Here is a 19,657-nt window from a genome sequence, read left to right as displayed (position 1 = left end):
CTTAATAAAAAGCCTTTTGTCTCCAGTTTAAACAATAAAAAAAGTGAACTGGACCATTTGTACTGTAATGGAAAGTTTGCTTTTTTGTGATTCCATTACTAGATTAGGCTAGATTAGGCTTTGTGCTTTAAAATATAGAAAATAGTAACAAAAGGCAGAAGAGAGAAACTTTGGATTTGAAAGTAAGATCAGACAACTTCAAAAAAAATGCCACTGTACAATTACAGGTGTAAATGCAGTTCATATATCCTGCTGTTTGCTGAGAACTGTTGGAGGAGTACTCTTGTTCTCAACTTTAGACTAGCCAAGGAGACTATTTGCTTTTGGTGTAAAAATCGTAACTTAAAAAGCTTTTGGTCCTTGGATTCACTAGGTGTGGTCACCAAATCCTTTCTGTTCAGTTGGAACAAGTCACTTCCTGGTAAACAGAATTTCTTATAGTTCCAATTAACGTTGATTAATCCATATTCTAACAGTGCAAAATGTTCAGTGCATTTTCTTACACAAGACAAGATCATCTCACAGCAAAAAAGTTAAGGAAATTTTGTATATATTTAATCACTTACCTGGAAGAAAATGTTATATGTTCCTGTTTGACTGGACATGTAAAACTCTCAATGCTCATAATGTGTAGTGCTTGTAGCCTGATAATGCCCAAACATTCTATTCAGCATACATATAGAACCTAACTGGTAGAAATAACCTCAGAAGAAAAGGTATATAAAGTACTGTGTTACATTTGTCTGGATGATAGAAGTGTGATCTTGATTCTAATCTGCAAGATATGCACCAAGAGCACTGTGCATCAATACCTTAATTAAAGAAGGAAGTATGGATTTTTAATTTATTTATTTATTTATTTTTTTAATGTGAATTATAGAAACAAAGTAAAACATCCAGCCAAGAAATGTTAACTCTGTTTAGAATTTAGATTTGTATTTTCCCTGCCAGGTTCTTACATTATACCAGTTTGTATCTATCACTATTTATTTAGATTTGTAGACAACCGTAGAAAGAAAATTTGTTTCCCTTCACACTGATCTAGGAAATCCATTTGCACTAGTATACATTAAGAGAGCAATCCACTCTTAATCAGAGTAATCATCAGAGTAAGCTGTTGCTGAAGTAAGAACATCAATCAGGTGTTTACAATCCATATAGAATGCATAAACATAATCCAAAACATAATGGACAGGTACTCAATGTGAGCTCAATCCACAAAGAGCTGAGAGCAAATCATGTTTTGAGGAATTTTTCAGGATTGTAGGGCTTTTTGTTTTGTTTTCAAAAAGTGAAACTGAAATTCTATTTAATTGATGTATTAAATGATGTATTGTAGTAGAAGGTATACCAAACCAAGTCCCTTTCTCAAATGCAGATTGCTTAATATTCTTTCCCTGTTACTTTGTGACTTACGCATATTCAGTGTTTCTTCATCTGCACTGCTAAAATGGTGTTTTTGGCCAGTAGACCAGTTAAGAAAATTACATACCTAATCCATAGGTCCAGATATAACTGCAAAAGTTTGGAAGGACAGTTATATCACAATACTTTTTCCCTTCTTAACTGGGAAGCACAAAAAAAGATTGGAAGGGACTGTCAGGCATAATAAGAATCCAATAAATAAACAAATAATAAATAAGGTATACTTTCTAGGTAAGATCTTCTTGTTCTCACATTTCTTGGTGAGAGGACAGTGATCCTGTAAGACACTAAAATATACACTCTTGAGTGTAAAACATTTATTGTGTTATGATTATTTCCAATGTCCTGTCATGATATGCCCTGCATGTCCTCTAAGATGAAGAGCCTGTGGAACACAAAACACTCTACAATGATCAATGAAGAAAACTCCTAAGGAGATAAATGGTTGCATGCAATCTTTAGAATCAAAGAAAGGATGGCCATAATCATTCATGAATAATTTTTCTAAAGATAAAACAATTGGAACAATAATCAGTCAAAAAAAAAAAATGACCTAATTGAAGTCCCATTTAAGTACTGATTGACAGTCTTGCACTATAGGACATTCTGAAATGGTAATACAGGGTGCAGTTATGCAAGCATTACATTGCCTCCCATTTAAAAGCTGCACTGTTTTTCTCATTCAAAAATATTTATATGCATCCAGCAGATGTATTGTCTGATAATATCTCATAGACAGCAATAGTGTTTCTGCTCACAGCAGAATGGTAAAGGTAAACAGAAAGGTAACAAACAGAATGTTGTTATAACAAAAAGTTGAAGTACTGTACTATTTAAAAAAAAATTATCTGTACATAAGCCGCTAAATTCTCAACACACAAGTAACATTCCACAATCATATTTAAAACATGTCCAGAATATTGTGAGCTATGAGGCAAAATATGAGAATTTACTTTTTGGTAGCATGTTGGCAATAGCTATTAAAGTTATTATTTCTGATGTTATTTTAGTGGGAAATCATAACACCATTCATGTACACAAGTCAGTTCAAACATTCCCCTTCCTGTGCCATTTTCCTTCCTCTCCTCTCTTCTCCCTCTATACTAGACTACATTCAGTACAGCACTGTTTGTGCGAGTGAGCATATGCAACTCAAGTAAATGCCACTCATTTAAACTCAACTTGTATTTCACTGCTTTACTAAATGCAAATATTAAGGAGGTGAAGAAATCATTACAAAGATCGTATGCTTGATTTTGCATGGTAATTGAGTATATACAGACAGCCAATTCATTACACATATTCTTAGGAAATTATGTAATTCACCATTCAAACTAAGCCACTGGTAATCACTTCATTGGTTACCTTGTGGAGCATAATATTTTATCACTATCCTTTTGGCAAGGATAAAAAGCTTTCATTAAAAATTAAGGGAACACATCCTACTTCATGTGACGAGACTCAGATCCTGCCCCAGGCATTAGGACTAATGCTAGGTTTGAGAATGCCATGTCAGCTGTGTGTCAGACCAGGTGACAGATCCCTCGCCTCCATTTATAGTTCGGAATAATTCAGGGTTGTAATACATTTAGAAAACCAAGCAGATGTTCTTCTAATTATTTGAATGAGTGGCACAGAGACACTAGCAATACCTACATGTTGTAAAGAGCTGAGAGTCAGGACTATTTTCATACTATTTTCATTAATGTTCATTCCTTTACCTGTTAGCCCTTCAGATAGTAATAAATGAAACATCAATATCAAATCCACATTTTTTTTTCTAGAAAAATTACATTATGAAGTAATTTCTGCAGAATTAGATGCCTAATTTTTTTTTCATGAATAAAGGTTTTAGAACCATGAGATAATACTGATTGCAGATGGAGGAGGCTTCGGTAATCAAGCTGACATAAAGAAGTAAGCATATATAATCTCATGCAGCAGTTTTATTACTGGAGATTAGGTATTGTTAGTATAATTATAGTTATGTTGCTGCTATAGCATGAATTGTCAATATAATACCTTACTAGAATAACATATTCCAACTCTGCTTAGGAAACATACAGGAAATATTTTAACAAAATGCTTATTTATGAGTTTGATTACCTATGTAAACACAGGGGAAGGCAAAAGCAGATAAAAAAAATCCTGAGATAATTCAGAGTTTATACAAAGAATTACACATTTCTACAAATTCCTACTACTCTTTCTGGTAAGAAGCTAGCTCTGTTAAATGACATCTAAGACAGTTACATTTGTTTCATGGCAAGAATACTCAAGATAGACTCTCAGAAAGTAGTATACAAAATTAGCTTGCATTACGGCAGTGTGGTGAATAATTTCACCTGCTGAACAATTTCTAATTTACAATGTGTACTTACCTCTAAATGTAAATGGACAGAAAGTCAATGCATCTTAACGGACATGTTGACTCATTCATGGCTTAGCTGGATTTGCTAGCTGTCTGTGGCTTTTATTTCCTTCTGTATTTTTGAAGGCTAACTCAATCAGCATACTGAGGCGAAGTATTGATCTCTTGAGGAGATGACTTACAGTGGGCTGAACAACATCTGAAGAGGAAAAAACAATAAGGGTTGGTCTTAATGTGAAGAAACACAAAATTTTCTGTTTTCTAAGTTATTCAATTTTCAAAGGTGTTATTTCATATTTTCAATTTTTGTTTGTTTGTTTGAATTCACAAAATATATTCCTAGGTACTGAAGATATTTGGCAGCAAAAAGGACTTTGGTTCTTAAGAAAAAAAAATAAAAAAAGAATGAATCATTACATTTATTTTGCTATTTTTCCTGAGTAGATAGTTAAGAGAAATCTGGACAGAGTTGATTGTTAAACTTAGTATTGCAGAAGATTACAGTATCAGCATTCTACTATTTATAGAAAAATATTTTTATTTTGAAATTTTATTCAGACTACCATTCTACTTACAGATTTAAAAATGTAAATGAATTATTTTTATTTCAACAATCCGTAATTAAAACCAGCACTGCCTATTTTCTGCCTCGAAAGAAAGTAATCTCAGAAATCAAATGCTGCCTGTTTAACTTCTACCATGTAAAAACTTAACAATGTTCCAGTACTAAAACACAGTATTTATTTGCAAGTATTTATTTGCAACCCAATTTAAGTGGGTTACAATTTACATTACATACATAAATTTCACGTCACATGGGAAAGGCAGAACACATTGAAGGCAACAGTCTTTCTTCTCAGTATAAAACAAAATAACACATATAATCATGTGTTGCATATACTTATCTTGTGTTACACCAAGAAAAATAGAGCTCAAAGGAGCCAGAGAATGATGATTTGTATGGTCATTATCTAAACTATAAATTATATATCATGTCAAAATAGCCACTGAACTTAAAGCAGCATTAAAAAAACTTCAGCTCTGGGTCCCACATTTTTTGTAAGTAAAGTGAAAAGTGTCCATTTCCAGATAACCTGGATTTTTACATGTCAACATTTAAGTATACCTCAGTTGGAAAACAAGCAATCTCACAGGGAAATTGAGGCCTACTTAGATGAAATGTACAAGCATCTAAAATTTATGACATACATAACTGCCTTGTATTGGAATTATAGTACCATACTTTAAATAAATTCTACTTTTTTTACACGACATGTTTTCTTAAATGGAAAAAATCAAGGGTGCTCTGAGAATTGTAGTTTCAATTAGGAATTCTCTTCTGCTTATCAGAAAATGAGTTTTGATACTATGAAGGCTGTTTTGAAAATAATGCCTCCTACTTTATTATGCTGGGCCACGACATCAGAGGTGGATGCTGACAGTATAGCAGGAGAGGTTGAACCTTCCCAACAATAATCCATTCCATTTTGTTGCTGTGTGACAGATGGCAGCAGAGGGACAGTCTGACAAAATGCTGTTTGACTGGAAGTGTATATGAAGCAAAGGTGTGACATTCAATTCTTCCATGTGGAAAAAACGGCACCCATTGACATTCACCAATACCTGGAGACCAAACAATGACATGAAAGACAAGCAGCATTCTGGACAGCCATGCAGATTTTACAAGCACGGCGTACAGACTCTTGTTCATTGCTGATGAAAATGCAAAGTTACTGATGGTAACAATGCTGAAAAATAGTGTTTTGTAGCTGAGAATTTGCTCTATCAAATAGCTCTTGGTATTTGTTGTATTATTCATGCAAATAAACAGGAGGTCATTACAGTGACCTCCATATGATGAAAGCAAAAGCTGAAGATAAAAATCTTCTCAGTCAAATGGATTTCAGTTGAACAGATGGCTCCTACTATGTTGTTTAGTGGCAAGATTGCAATCCAGAAGAAATAGATCAACAAAAAGAAAGAGACGAACATGAAACTAAATAAGTTAGGTATATATCAGTATTACAATATGAAATAATAGTAGTTTCGTTCTGTTGCACAGTATTTACTACAGTGGCTTTGGCTGCTAAATATTGCTTAATACAAATGGTAAGAATGAGAAAGTGAAGTAGCTGTGCTAAGAACATACTGGGATTTCAGAGTACCAATACGAAGATTTTGCACAATCTCAGGATTTGTTAACATGTAGTTATCTCACAGATATATATGAAAGAAAAGCATGGCATGGAGACTACACTGATGTATCATTTACTTTCTAAAGCAGAAATTAAAAAATTTTCTGTCCCTCAGCACTAATTATAGTTTATCCTTAATCAGTCAGAAAGCAAAAATAAATTAATAAATAAATAAATAGAAAAAGGAAAGGGAAAGGGAAAGGGAAAGGGAAAGGGAAAGGGAAAGGGAAAGGGAAAGGGAAAGGGAAAGGGAAAGGGAAAGGGAAAGGGAAAGGGAAAGGGAAAGGGAAAGGGAAAGGAAAGGGAAAGGAAAGGAAAGGAAAGGAAAGGAAAGGAAAGGAAAGGAAAGGAAAGGAAAGGAAAGGAAAGGAAAGGAAAGGAAAGGAAAGGAAAGGAAAGGAAAGGAAAGGAAAGGAAAGGGAAAGGGAAAGGGAAAGGGAAAGGGGAAAGGAAAGGAAAGGAAAGGAAAGGAAAGGAAAGGAAAGGAAAGGAAAGGAAAGGAAAGGAAAGGAAAGGAAAGGAAAGGAAAGGAAAGGAAAGGAAAGGAAAGGAAAGGAAAGGAAAGGAAAGGAAAGGAAAGGAAAGGAAAGGAAAGGAAAGGAAAGGAAAGGAAAGGAAAGGAAAGGAAAGGAAAGGAAAAGATAAAAGAAAAGAAAAAAGAAAAGAAGGGAAGGGAAGGAAAAAGGAAAGGCCTACGGATCTTGCACTGTCTATATCAACTTCATTTCTTTATAAAATTTTCAGTCCCAGGTATCGACTGCTAAACTGTTTCTCAAAAAATGCTGAATTCAATTTTATTAACAATATTGACTCACATATAAACTGTCTTGTGCACTATACCTCACTGTAATATATCACTGCAAGTTTAAATGTTTTCTATATATTTACTGCAATAAAAACTCCATAGCAATTAAGAATATTTCAATATTACACTCAAAATCATCAGTTTTAATTGTTGTCTGGGAAATACAGGCTGTTAATTCTGTATGATAAGCTTTTACATAGCCTAAACAATTTATTATAATGAATGTTTCAATAGGTATGTGATATTGTTTTTAATGGTATTAAATTATTCAAATTTACCGTAGTCAACATGACCTTAATTTATTGTAATGCATTATTATAAGGTAATTGCTTTCCATATATTCAGTATACATCTTGATTGCTGATTACATTCAGTAGCTTTTCCATTTCCCATGGTGCCTGGCACAGCTCAAGCAGTAATTGCAAGTGCTAATGCAGTGTTCTAAGACAGTTCATTCCTACATTTTAAGAGAGCGTAGAAATGCTTTTTTTCCCTACCATTTTGTCCCTTTTTTCCCAGTAGAAAAAGGGTACTTTGGTTTAGGCCTAAGAACAACTTTTCTTCACTTTGGGATTGTGATAGCATATCGTAAAATATTTCGTAAAAGTATGAAAAGGAAGGACAGCAACTGACAACAACGTGGAACACACCTTCCACCCTGTCAGCAGTTAAAAATCTGCTACTGAGACTTATTCTGAATTGAATCTAAATTATATGATTCAAGGATTGGATAACCAGATTGATCTCCTGGTAACATGTATGAACTTTTTATTATTTTGTATCAGTATCACATCATATAATTGCAACAAAAATTCTACTTCTCACTGAAATATCCTCTGCTGGTACAGAAGCAGAATCAAATAGACTTATGGTAGGTGCTTCAAGTAATTTATTAGATCCAATATCATATTATTCTAAAAAAAAAAAAAAAAAAAAACAGGTGTTCTCATCTGATTAAGTTTTCTGTAATAAGGAGAAAAATTGTTATGTACATAACAAAATATTAGAGTTTGGTACATTATATACAGCTACTTAATGGATTAACAGCTTCAGCTTAATTTAACTTTGGAATATCCGTAAAGTCCAGATTAATAATGAGACATCATTTTACATTTAATAGTAGCAATATAAGGTAGATTAAGGCCACAGTTCTTCAAGAACTCATGACAAAGACCATATAGTCTACTCAAAACTAGTGAGATAACCTATGTACAGATGTCAAATTGTGGTTGACAGGAAAGCTGTAGGTCGTTTTCTAGCCTCAGTTACAGTGGCATCAAAACCTTATGTTTACATCTGTTCTATTAATTTAAAAGCTGAAAACATCTCTCCTCAAGCTGTAGTTATGGATAACTTCCATTTTTCACAGCTATAGTTTTCTTCCATTAGAGTTATCCTTTTGATACAGGACACAGTAAGAACGGCATACAGTTGAGAAAGAGATTACAAACTAAAGCAGGAAGAATAACATTTCCACATCAAATATTGAGTTTCTATTATCCTGCCATTCTCAGGAATTTACCAGTGAATGGAAAAGATTTTAAGTCACGTATCTGCCTCAGGGATCGACATAGAACTTAAAACTATTTAAACTACAGCTGCAGGATGGGCCACTTCTGCTTCTGGCGCATCTCTGGGGGTGATGGCTCAAGGCACTAGGTTCTTGCACCTCTTCCTATTTCATTCCCTTTTTTCTGGGGTTCAGAAAACTGCACTGTGGCTACTTCCTTTAATTGTCTCTGTGAAAGAGATGTATCATTCCTTGATAGTGCCTGAAGAATTTAGATTTTAAAGGAATGGAAATTTAAATGCATTGAAGATGTAAATAGAATGCCAAACTACCAATAGACATATGAAAATGCAATTTAATAAATTTCATTCTGAATTGGCTCTAAAGCATTCAGATGCATGTAATCCTAGCAGGCAAAGTTCATTTGAGAGTGCAGATATAATGCCACTTCTGTAGAATAACAACTCAGACATCAAAAGCGTTAAAACCATTTAGCATCTGAGGAAATTTTTACAGAGCAAATTTCAGAATTATATAATTTACATTAGCTTTGCTACTTCCAGAATCTGAACAGGTTTGGAATATGTAAGCTCCAGAACTTCACTAAATATCAAAATTGCAGCCATGTGAGAGTTACAAATATCAAACCAGATCATTCAACTCTTATATTGACACTTAAGACAACAGCTGTTCTCTCTCATCCGTGCTAAGAACCTGATGATTAAGATTACTTTGCCATAAAAATAGAAGCATTTTTCGATACATATGCTGTTTCTTGCCAGCTTGATTTAAACTAATAACAAACACATCTTTATTTGCTACATGCTATTCCTTGTACTGTAAACTTTGTAAGCAGTATATTCTGAAAACAAACAAACAAAAATACACACGCACAAAAAAATCAGGTAGTGAATATACCAATATTTTCCCTAATTTTTTCCATTGCTATATTGTATGACTTGAAGTGAGGTCACTACTTGCTAGGACTCTAGTTTATTCTCTGCTATATAAGAAAAATATCAAAGCTTACTAACAAGCACAGTACATTTGTCACAGGTTTTGATAACATCTAACAATTATTCTTAAAAAAAAAAAAAAAACAACAAAAAAAACAAATTAACACTGATTTGCTATGAATGCAACCTTGTTGATGCTCAAAAGCAATTTTTAAAGCCATAAACAAAATCTCTAAACGCAGAACATTTGAAGTTTGAATGAAAGTGAACGTTTCACAAATAGATTGCAGATTAAATTTGAATGACTGCAGATTTTTTCCATAGTACTTAAAGTTCCTGTTAGTATTTTTATGGATGAATTTTATTAGTTCTTAAATTCCTTTCCACTATGGATCTGCTTTTGGGACTTTGTTCATTACTTAATTTGCTTTAAATCCTGACCCATAGGCTACTGGTGGGAAAATTATTGCCCTTTATGTCCTTTTATTATTAATTTTCTAGGTAGCACTGAAGGAATAAAAAGTCATCATGAAAAGAAATTACACAAAGGTCAACTGTAATGATGGCTTTTATCTGCCCACGGTATTTGTTTCAAGTTAATTTCAATTAAACTAGATACTAAGAAGGTGATCCGAAAACACTTTTCCAATGTTGAGAGTTATACTAGATAATTAAAATGATAATAGTTAACTTTTTTGTTTCTTTGTTTGTTGGTATTTTCAATCTTTCACTTAGGGAAATAGCTTCTAACAAAACTTACCAGATTCATCATTTTTCTATCACTGGAAAAGCAAAACAAACAAACAAAAAAAAACCCACCTCTGTAAACAACTGTAGAAGCAAAATCAATATCCCATGACAGAAGCAAAGAACATGACTAGTAGATTTGTTATAGGAAACGGTTCACAAACAAAGAGGGAAAAGACATTTGTTAAAAGTAAAAAATGAGAGTAACTTTTAATGAGTATTCTTTGCTAGAGAGTAGTGAATAAGTTCTAAATTAATGGCATTTAAAGTTGTCATCCAAGTATCATTTTTCATTTCTGTTAGTCAATACATTTGGTTACTGAAAAAGGACCTAAAATGACTTTCCTCTCTTTCCCTTTTAGAATGAATGCTGTTTCCCAAAAAGCTCTTACTATTATAGGTACAACATACATGACAAAAATGATTTACTGGTATCACTGAGATTTTTTTTATTACAGTCTGTTCTACAGTGTGCACCTGCAACATGTAAGGGCTGCTCCAAAAGAACTGCCTCTCATTTTATTATGTTGCCCCACAATATTAGAGGCAGATATTGGTGACATGGCAGTAGAGGATGAATTTTTTCACAAGTATCCCATTATATTTCATTGCCATGTGACAGATGGCAGCAGAGGGCCAGTCTAACAAAATGGCATCTGACATGAAAAAGTATATGAAGCAAAGGTGTGTCATTGAATTTCTCCATGGGGGGAAAAAGTTGCACCCATTGACATTCATTGACACTTGCTGAACACTTATGGAAACCAAACAATGGACATGAGCACAGAGAGGTGTGTTTTAGCAACAGCGCCATCATGGAAGCTGTAAAACAGTGGGTCATCTCAACTGGTGTGGAATTTACAAGTTTCTTGTTCACTGCTGGTGAAAAGCAGTACACACACCTAATGGTGATAACTATGCTGATAACTATGCTGATAACACACACCTAATGGTGATAACTATGCTGATAACTAGTGTTTTGCAGCTGAGAATTTGCTTTATTGAAGATTATTATGCTCTTTGTCATAGTCTCCACAGAAATAAATGGAAGGCATTACTTTCGGAACATTCTATGTACTGATTTTGCCACAGGGGCTCATTGCTGGCTCATGTTCAGCATGTTTTAATAACAAAAAACATTTATTTAATAATCAGAAAACAGTTTATATAGTTGCTATTAGTGTATAGTAAATCTCTACCAGAATATTTGTCTCTTCAATTAGCAGATTGTGTTCTTCAAGTCTGTATACAATACAAATTATTATGCTGTAATATAGTGTAATTTTATTAATACGGAAACTCTTAGGAATATAGAAACTTCTGTTTCTCTAGTACCAAAACACAGTACAGCAAACACTGCTGTCCTTCAGCTTTGAGTAAATATCCCAATAAGAGGCGTGATGCCTATTCTTCAGTGTAAGACCGCAGAATTCTGTAGCATATATCACAGCTTTTCATCCTACCATGAGCACAATTACAGCTTTTCTCACATGGCTATCAGTGCATGCAAGACTCTTGCTGAGATCTAACCAGTACTTTGTAATTTCTTTAATTTTGATTTTATGCATCTGGGATTCACACCAGTATCCTGTTCCTTCTGTCAAGTGTTGACACCTTAATTCTTTTTGTTGCTTAGTGTTCTCGAACCTTATATGTGGTCATTGTATTCTAGCACTTACTCCTTTTTGATTTCTCTAAAAATTCTGAATTTATCTCAATTTAATTTTGATTTCTAGACAACAAGGACATCAGCTTTTACCTTTTCTTTCTGGAGAAAAAGAATGGCGCTCTAACTTGAAACAAAAGAGAAGGAAGTAAACTTTCAGCCCTAAATCATCTATAGTGGTTATGAATTGGACTTTTCTAACATAAAATTGAGACAACAGTATCAGCAAATAAAACACATCTTATTTATTCCTACTTTTATACATAGGAATTTCCTTGTGCATGCAGCATTTGAACATGGAAAGTGCTCCAAGTTAATCACCTGTGCACTGAAAGACAACTGAACATCCACTAGGCTGCACTGTACTATAGTACAATGGTTTGCAAGCTGTTACAAGCATCTGTTGTATTTTTTTTCCTCAAATCTATGAGCAACTCTTAAAACTAACAACAGAAACAAGAGCAAAAAAAACCCATCCCTACTATTGGAGAATAGTTTTACTCTTATTTACACTACAGTAAAATGCTACTGAAATGCCAAAATTACAGTATTTAACTTTCATCAGTTCAATGCAAAAAACAGAGATTCTCTGAAGGTTATTTGTGACCTGAGAGAAATAATAGTCTTATCCAACATACCACCGAAATCAACAGTACAGACTCAGTGACTGCACATTCAAAGCAACTATAAGGCTGTTAAAAAAAAAAAGAAAAAAAGCCTCTGATTTACGTTTGTTTTTCATATTAAATGTAGCAATCAAAAGCTGATGAAAACCTTTTACAACTGAGTGAAATGCCTCCAGAGAACCTTCAATGAAGCCTCAAGGAGAGAAAAAGAAAAGGAAAGTGAGATTTATGAAGGACTATTTTGATTAAAAATGAAATCTTCAAGAGGAAATTAAGACAAAGAAATTACAGGCGTTTATATTTTGTCACTAACTTATACAAATTACATAAGTTATGCTGTCAGAAAATAAATAATAGTAAGACAATTCAAAATATAATGGTTTAAAAGCACTTAGTTAAGAAACATCATTAAGGCACCTCCTGTGAAGAACACCTGCTAGAGACTTTGTACAGTGCATTTCTGAACACTTGAGTTTAGAAACATTGTTTTTGCGCTAATTAAACTTTGGTTTGGGGTAGCAGGTGTGAAATAGGTACCATCCGAGATTTTCTGGCCGTGTTTTCTTAAACAAATAATACACCACTTTACAGACAAGGAAAGTAATTACAGTTTAAGAAATGGGTGTCTCACCAGTGATGTTGAAAGAAGGGACGTAAAAAGGTCACATAGATATGGAGATTTGTTTTGAATCACTTTTTTCATTGTCAGAACAAAAGACATTACCATTACAAGGTGAGATTAATTATGCAGCAATGTCAAAACTATTAGATATAAAGTACTACCCTAATCTTTGATTCCCTTCTTGAACTTTTGTATGATTGAGTAAAAACTGCACAATTAGATTCCGTGACTTAGAACTTCTTAAGGGTATAATTAGCAACCAAATAGAAAACATACCAAGTTTATAGACACTATTGTCCAGAAGTCAGTATTTCCAAGTAATAATACTATCTCTTTGATTTAAATTGGCCAGGCTGCTGACCTACTGAGAACTGAGCCCACAAGGAGAGAGCACAGGTAGAGAAAGAGGAGAAGGCTGTGGCTGTGTGACAGTTACAGCCTGTGTCCTTTCACAGCAAAAGACAGATGCGAGCTTATCTTAACAGTAAAGACTTCAGATATTTTTCTTCCAGTAATTGCTTTTCTAAGATTTCACAAAAGTTAGACGACAAAAAACTAGGTGTGTTTGGTTTTGTTTTTTTTTTACATTAAAGGAACTGAAACATGATAAACAAGTAGGGAGTTTTTCCTTCTTACATCACAATGACCGTCTTCTCGATGGATGCTAATACAAATAATTTGAAGCAGACAGATATTATGTCGGTTCACAGTGCTATCTATAAGAGTTATCACTAACAAGTTTTAATTACTTGTTTTCTCTTAAGAGTCCATTTCAAAAACTGAATAGATGGAGATGAAGGAATCAGGGTTGAGTTTCTGCTCTGAGCCACAGGGCTTTTTTGTAAAGCAGCGTTGTGCATCGAAGCTTGCCTATTCTAAATTATGCAGGGGATTATGATTTAGATAACGGCCGTGTTTATTTTATCAGGAGAAAGCTTCTACACCTTTGCAATATTACAAACATGGCTGTGTAAGTCCCCTAGCATTTTTGAGATTCCTCTATTGCACAGCATTTGGACTCCGTGTAAAGATGTTTCTTTTGAGGAGCAGCAGAAGCAGGGCAGCTCTGTGGAGGGTGACCATGAGGAACTGAAGGTGACCCAAGCATAAGCTGTGTCTTCTCCAACATTTCCTGTCTCACAGTGCCTGGGATGGGCAGGCAGCTTTGGATGTGGCAAAAGGATGGACCAGGGTTGTCCAGGGAGACAAGGCAGGGCTAGAAACAAGGCTACAGCATAGGTGTAACATCCACAGAGAAGTAAAGACAAGTACAGTTCAAGAAGGACCAGGTCCCTAACCTTGAGCTCAAGTGGATATCCCATACCAAGGGCAGGGTGTATGGAGGGAACACAGGTGAGACTAGTCAAGCCATTTAAGGCCTAAAGCTGCTCTCAGGCCTTGGCAATACCCTGGAAACTCTAGGTAAATGTGTCTTAGAAGTGATATGAGTTAAGTACTTCCAATCTAGCTCAATTTGCTCTTTAGTAGCATAAAAGAAAGCTTGCCCAATTGTCAGGCTGCCCAGGAGAGGGCTGGTAATGAGATGACAAGCGTTTGGCTGGACCGAAGCAAGTTCTGTTGGCAGAGCTCTATAGAAAAGCTTGTAGAGCACCTAGAGCTCCCATTAGGCTTGGCTATAGCTACCAGATGCAGCTTAATAATTTTTCAATTTTTTTTTTTAACATAAAATGTTTTTTTCCTCCTGGAAGGAATAAAATAATCACATAAAATATGTCCAAGGTAGTATGTTTATTTTAAGTATTTGAAGCAGCAGAAGGAGCTCGTAGGGAAAAAGAATCAGGAAAGCAAAACACAGCTAACAAGACACTATTATGGGTTTATAACACAAAATATAATCAAGAACGAAACTGGCATAATCTATCATGTAGCAGATCAAAATATTTAGAGAAGCTAGGGAGAAGACTTAAAGAATTCTTTGAATTAATGGCATTTACCTCACTACTTTCCTGCTTTACTCTAATTGCTATTACTTGCTCAGAACAGCTGTAGGTGTAGCTGTAATCTTTCCCAGTCTCTTCCACAACTTTTTTTTTTTTTCTCTCCATTTTTCTTCATGCATCTTGGGATGCTCAGTTTTCAACTCTTTCTACTTTGCTCTGCCCTGTCAGAATCCTACTACAATGCAACAAAACTTAAATATTCCAGTTAGTCTCTCTCTTCTCACATTATGAAATTGCAAATGGGAGAGATTAAAAGATGCATTAGTTAGCAAGCAGCGAAAGTAAATATTTACTTAGGGATTAAAGTGACTATACTGAAGTGGCAACTTTGCTGTTTTTATATGTTCAAAAGGATTACTGGATGTTAAGAAATATTTTCGATCTGACTGGATGTATCACTTTGAAAAGACTGTGCTGTCAAACAATTTATTATTCCTTTGGATACAGGTAGATATGGCAGGTTAGGTACACGTAAACAAAGATCAAAACATATCAATTCAAACACGCCATCTTCATTGCTATATATTTATGCAGTAATATGTTGAATGAGCCATGCTTTGATCTGTACTGCCCACTACTATCTTACTCCTCTGTGGAGAAAAAAATGTGTGAAAAACACATTATGTCTCTTGAATTCTAGCTCTATCATTGGATAATAATAGCCCAATATAGATCTTGGTCTGAGAAAGCATTATGGCTTATAAAAAAAACAAAATTATTTTCAATAGGAAATACAGAAGCAAACTGAATCGTAAAGACCTTTTAGCAGAAGTAACAGTTCTGGTTATTTCACCCCTTCGCAATTCATCAGTGACAAATTTAAGAGCAGTTTTTATAAGATATCCATATCATATCTGTCCTCACCGGTACTCCCAATGAATTGTCATCAGTTCAGCTTTTGGGTACACAACTGAAAAGATATGTTTAGCAGAAAAATATTACTATTAAGTACGGTAATTGCAAATTATGCAAAACAACTAAAACCCATTTACCAAAGAGATTATAACCTTTGAACTGAAAATTCAATACTAAATGCAGAAGTCCATACTGTAATGCCTTTATTGTGACAGAAAAAATGTTGAACTTGGATTTCGGTTCTACATAGAATCACAGAATTGTAGAATGGCCTGGGTTGAAAATGACCTCAAAGATCATCTAGTTTCAACCCCCCTGCTGTGGGAAGGGTTGCCAACCATTAGATCAGGCTGCCTAGAACAACATGCTAATGTTGTTTATAAAAAGCTGCATAAATACATAAAATGCTAATATATGAAATATGATAAAAGAAATGTATTATATGAAAAGCAGTATCATATGTAGACAGGTAGAAAGTCTCTCTTAAACCTCTTGTTTTATAGCATTTGATACTGTTCCTTAAATCAGCTGTTTAAGAAAGTGGCACACTGTAAGTGTCTTACAGAGGATAATAGGCTGTATCCCCTTTTTGAAAAGCAAGCTACATTCTCCCTTGTTTTAAATTACCAAAGTAGACAAAATCCGTCCAAAATTGCTGAGCTTCATAAAGCCATAACTTCAAATACAGCATGCCCAGCATCCCAGTATCTTGAATTTTTCTGGTGTGGAAACTTACCTGAAATCTTAAATTCAATCCTACCTCTAATCATATTTAGAGGGCCAAGAGCTTTTTTTTTCTATATAATTATATTATTTTTAGTTAAAAAAATATTATAATGATCAAAGAACAATTGAAATTCTCTGTACAATTATTAGTTCAGTCACAGAAGGTGTGAAAATGTCCTGGTCCTACTGGAACAAGAGAATTATGGAATTCCTGTCAGGGAATCAGAATTCCACCCACGTTTGTAATCAGATCCAAGATGGGAGTGAGTGAGTTTCAGAGCTTTCTTTTTCAAACTTCACCATCTTAGTCCTCTTTGGCTGAAAGGATTATGTGAGTAAGTTTCAAGTCACTTGAAAATTCACTTGAAGAGGAAAAATATTTTTACCTCTGAACTTCCAGTTATGAACTAAACACTTTAGGAAACAGATATTCTTAATTTCAAGCACTGTATGAGTGTGCAGGTTTATGTAAATGTCATATACCCAGTGTAACTGTGGAAGTTCTCATGCATTTTTTTTACTAGTCCTCCAGAGCTCTCCAATTCAATTATGTTGCTCAGCAATCTGTCTCAAATATGACTTATTTGTCATATTAAAAAGGAAGTTATTCCTATGTTTCATTTTATTTTGGTCTACTCAGATAGTCTTTTAGGAATAAAAAATAGAAGGAATATGTTTGATACTGAGCTTTCTAGATTTATATTTCAAAATCAAGGCTTGCCTTGCTGTCAGATATTTCATCTGATTACATTATGCCATATGTGTGAAACCAAATGTATTTCTTCAGAGGTGTCATTATTTAAATTCACCTTGCAATCTAGTTGTTTGTCATGTAATATCAGTGCTTTTCCCTGCAATTCAGGACACAATTAGTTTTAAAAATATATCAGGGTACATTAATTTTAAGATGGCTTACGCCAATTAAAAATACCGCTGATGTTTATCTGAAGAACGTATATTAAAGCTTTAACTATTGCTTTAAGTATGAGTTAAGTTGTGGTCAGACACTGAGAGATGTGACTATTAAAACAATTTTGGAGAATCAGACAATAAAACATTGTCGGTAAAATACATTTGCTCCAAAAGTAATGCCTGCCTATTTATTTACCTGAAACTACAACAGAAAAAAAGGAATACAAAAACACAATTTGATAGAGCAAATTATCAGCTACAAAACACTATTTTTCAACAGTCATCATCAGTAGCTCTGCATTTTTGCCAGTGATGAACAAGAGCCTGCAGGATGAGGGGAAATGTCCATAAGTTGTGCCAGGGTAAGTTTAGGTTGGATATCAGGAAAAACTTCTTTACAAAAAGTATTGTTTAGCACTGGAATTGGCTCCCAGGGAGGTGGTTGAGTCACCATCCCCGGATGTATTTAAAAACTGTTTGGATGTGGTGCTCAGGGATATGATTTAACAGAGGGTTGTTAGAGTTAGGGTAATATGGTTAGGTTGTGGTTGGACTCGATGATCTTTAAGGTCTTTTCCAACCTGAGCAATTCTATGATTCTATGATTTTACTACTAACCATGCTGCCTGACTTCAAAGTAGTGTTCTTTCATCAGTTTATACTGCACTTACATTCTCCAGCTGAGCTTAGAGGCCAGTGAAAACACATATCACTGGCTTTGCCCAGTCTTGTATGCTCCTACATGACAAAAATCAAGATCTGACCACACAAAATCATGAGGTCACCTTAGAAATCATTAAATACATACATAAGTGATAAATTGATGCATTTTGAAATGATACAGAAGTTTAAAAGATGGCTTTAAAAAGCATTATTAAAAAGTATTTTCATATTAGTATTACTAGCCCTGCATTGATTTTCTGCCAGTACAGAGCATTAGCTGTTCTGAGAATAACGTGTGATCGTGAAGGCAGGACTAGTTTTTGAACAAAATGAGGCAGGAAAATAGTCTCAATAAAGACAATAAAGACAACCCAGTGGCAATGCACACCAGCTCTTCAAGAGGGGTGACTTCCAAGCTACTGATCTTGTACAGCACAGCCTCATGCATAGCTGATCCTGCTCCTGCAGCCACCACAAAATGCACAAAACTCAGGATGTGAAAGAGTGACATCTAATAGTTCCAGAAGGAAGAGAGGGCTCTTCTCCAGATGGAATGAGTTACCCCACTCAGAAGAGAGTTAGCATCACCTCCCTCACACAACAGTGGCAGGGGCACAAGGTCCCACTCCGCTTCTCAATGCTACTGCCTTTCGATAACTTTCTCCTGCTGAGAAGTCTCAAACTCCTCTTAGGATTTTTCTAATTTTAGAGCCATGTTACAAACTGTACCAGATAAATAATCAACCGTAAGAGAAAGTAAAGGCTACCTACCAATAGTAACCTACTCCTGATGCAGAGGCCCATTCCCAAAGCAGCTTAGGTTCCCATAATAGCAAAACGTCCTTGAAATGAGTCACTGTTAATTTTGGGAGGAAACACATGGCTATATATGCTCTAAGAGGACTACACTGCCTCCTTCGTTCTTACAGATGGTGCTTGCATAGAACCTCAGTCTAACAAAAACTGCGTTGTTTTCAATGAATTTAACTAACATTTCAATTTTTAAAATGATTGAGATATTGTGGAGTAAAAATTGAACAAAAGCCAAACACACAGAAATGAGTCACATTTAGATCTAGAGGACAAAATAACCTATTGTCATTTTCCGCAATCCTTATTACATCATTTCAGACAATTAAAGTCCTTTCATGAATTTCAGCAAAAGATTTTTTTCTTATCTTATTTATACTATAAACATCAATTTAATGCTGTCATTTTTTGCAGCTGTATTTTTAATCTGTGAATAAATAAGTTCATTTTTTTCTTTGATTTTCCTGAAAAATATATGATTCTAACAAAAAAGCTAATCTTAAAAACAACAAAAAATAATAATAAACAAACAACAACAGAAAGAATAAAGGCACCCACAAAACACAGTGTTTTGAGGCCTGGGCATTCATTACTCCTGCTTGCGGAAAACTTTTATCCCTTCATTCTCCTTCCTTCCTTCCTTCGAATTTAAAAAAATCTTTTCGAATTGAACCGAATTTTCCACCCTGTTTCTTGAGAAAACCCAGGAATGAAAATAAGATTCTTATTTCTCCTTATAAGACATAAAACAATGACAGGGAATTTTTTTTCCGTGATGGATGTAGAAAAGTCAAAGGTTCAATTGTA

General features: G+C 34.5%; 1 long non-coding RNA gene across 2 annotated transcripts in view; it reads right to left on the bottom strand.

The window, feature by feature from the left end:
- The window catches only part of LOC109369160 (uncharacterized), a 191,716-nt gene that overhangs the window by 130,888 nt on the left and 41,171 nt on the right, over nucleotides 1–19,657 (bottom strand). For both annotated transcript variants that reach the window (XR_014885307.1, XR_014885308.1), the window contains exon 2: nucleotides 3,807–3,995. This is a non-coding gene — a long non-coding RNA (uncharacterized LOC109369160). The remainder of the gene's footprint in view (nucleotides 1–3,806; nucleotides 3,996–19,657) is intronic.

This window comes from Meleagris gallopavo, chromosome 10, assembly GCF_905368555.1.
Source record: "Meleagris gallopavo chromosome 10, MGAL_WU_HG_1.1, whole genome shotgun sequence".
Lineage (NCBI taxonomy): Eukaryota > Metazoa > Chordata > Aves > Galliformes > Phasianidae > Meleagris > Meleagris gallopavo.
This window is presented reverse-complemented; position numbering and strand designations above follow the sequence as displayed.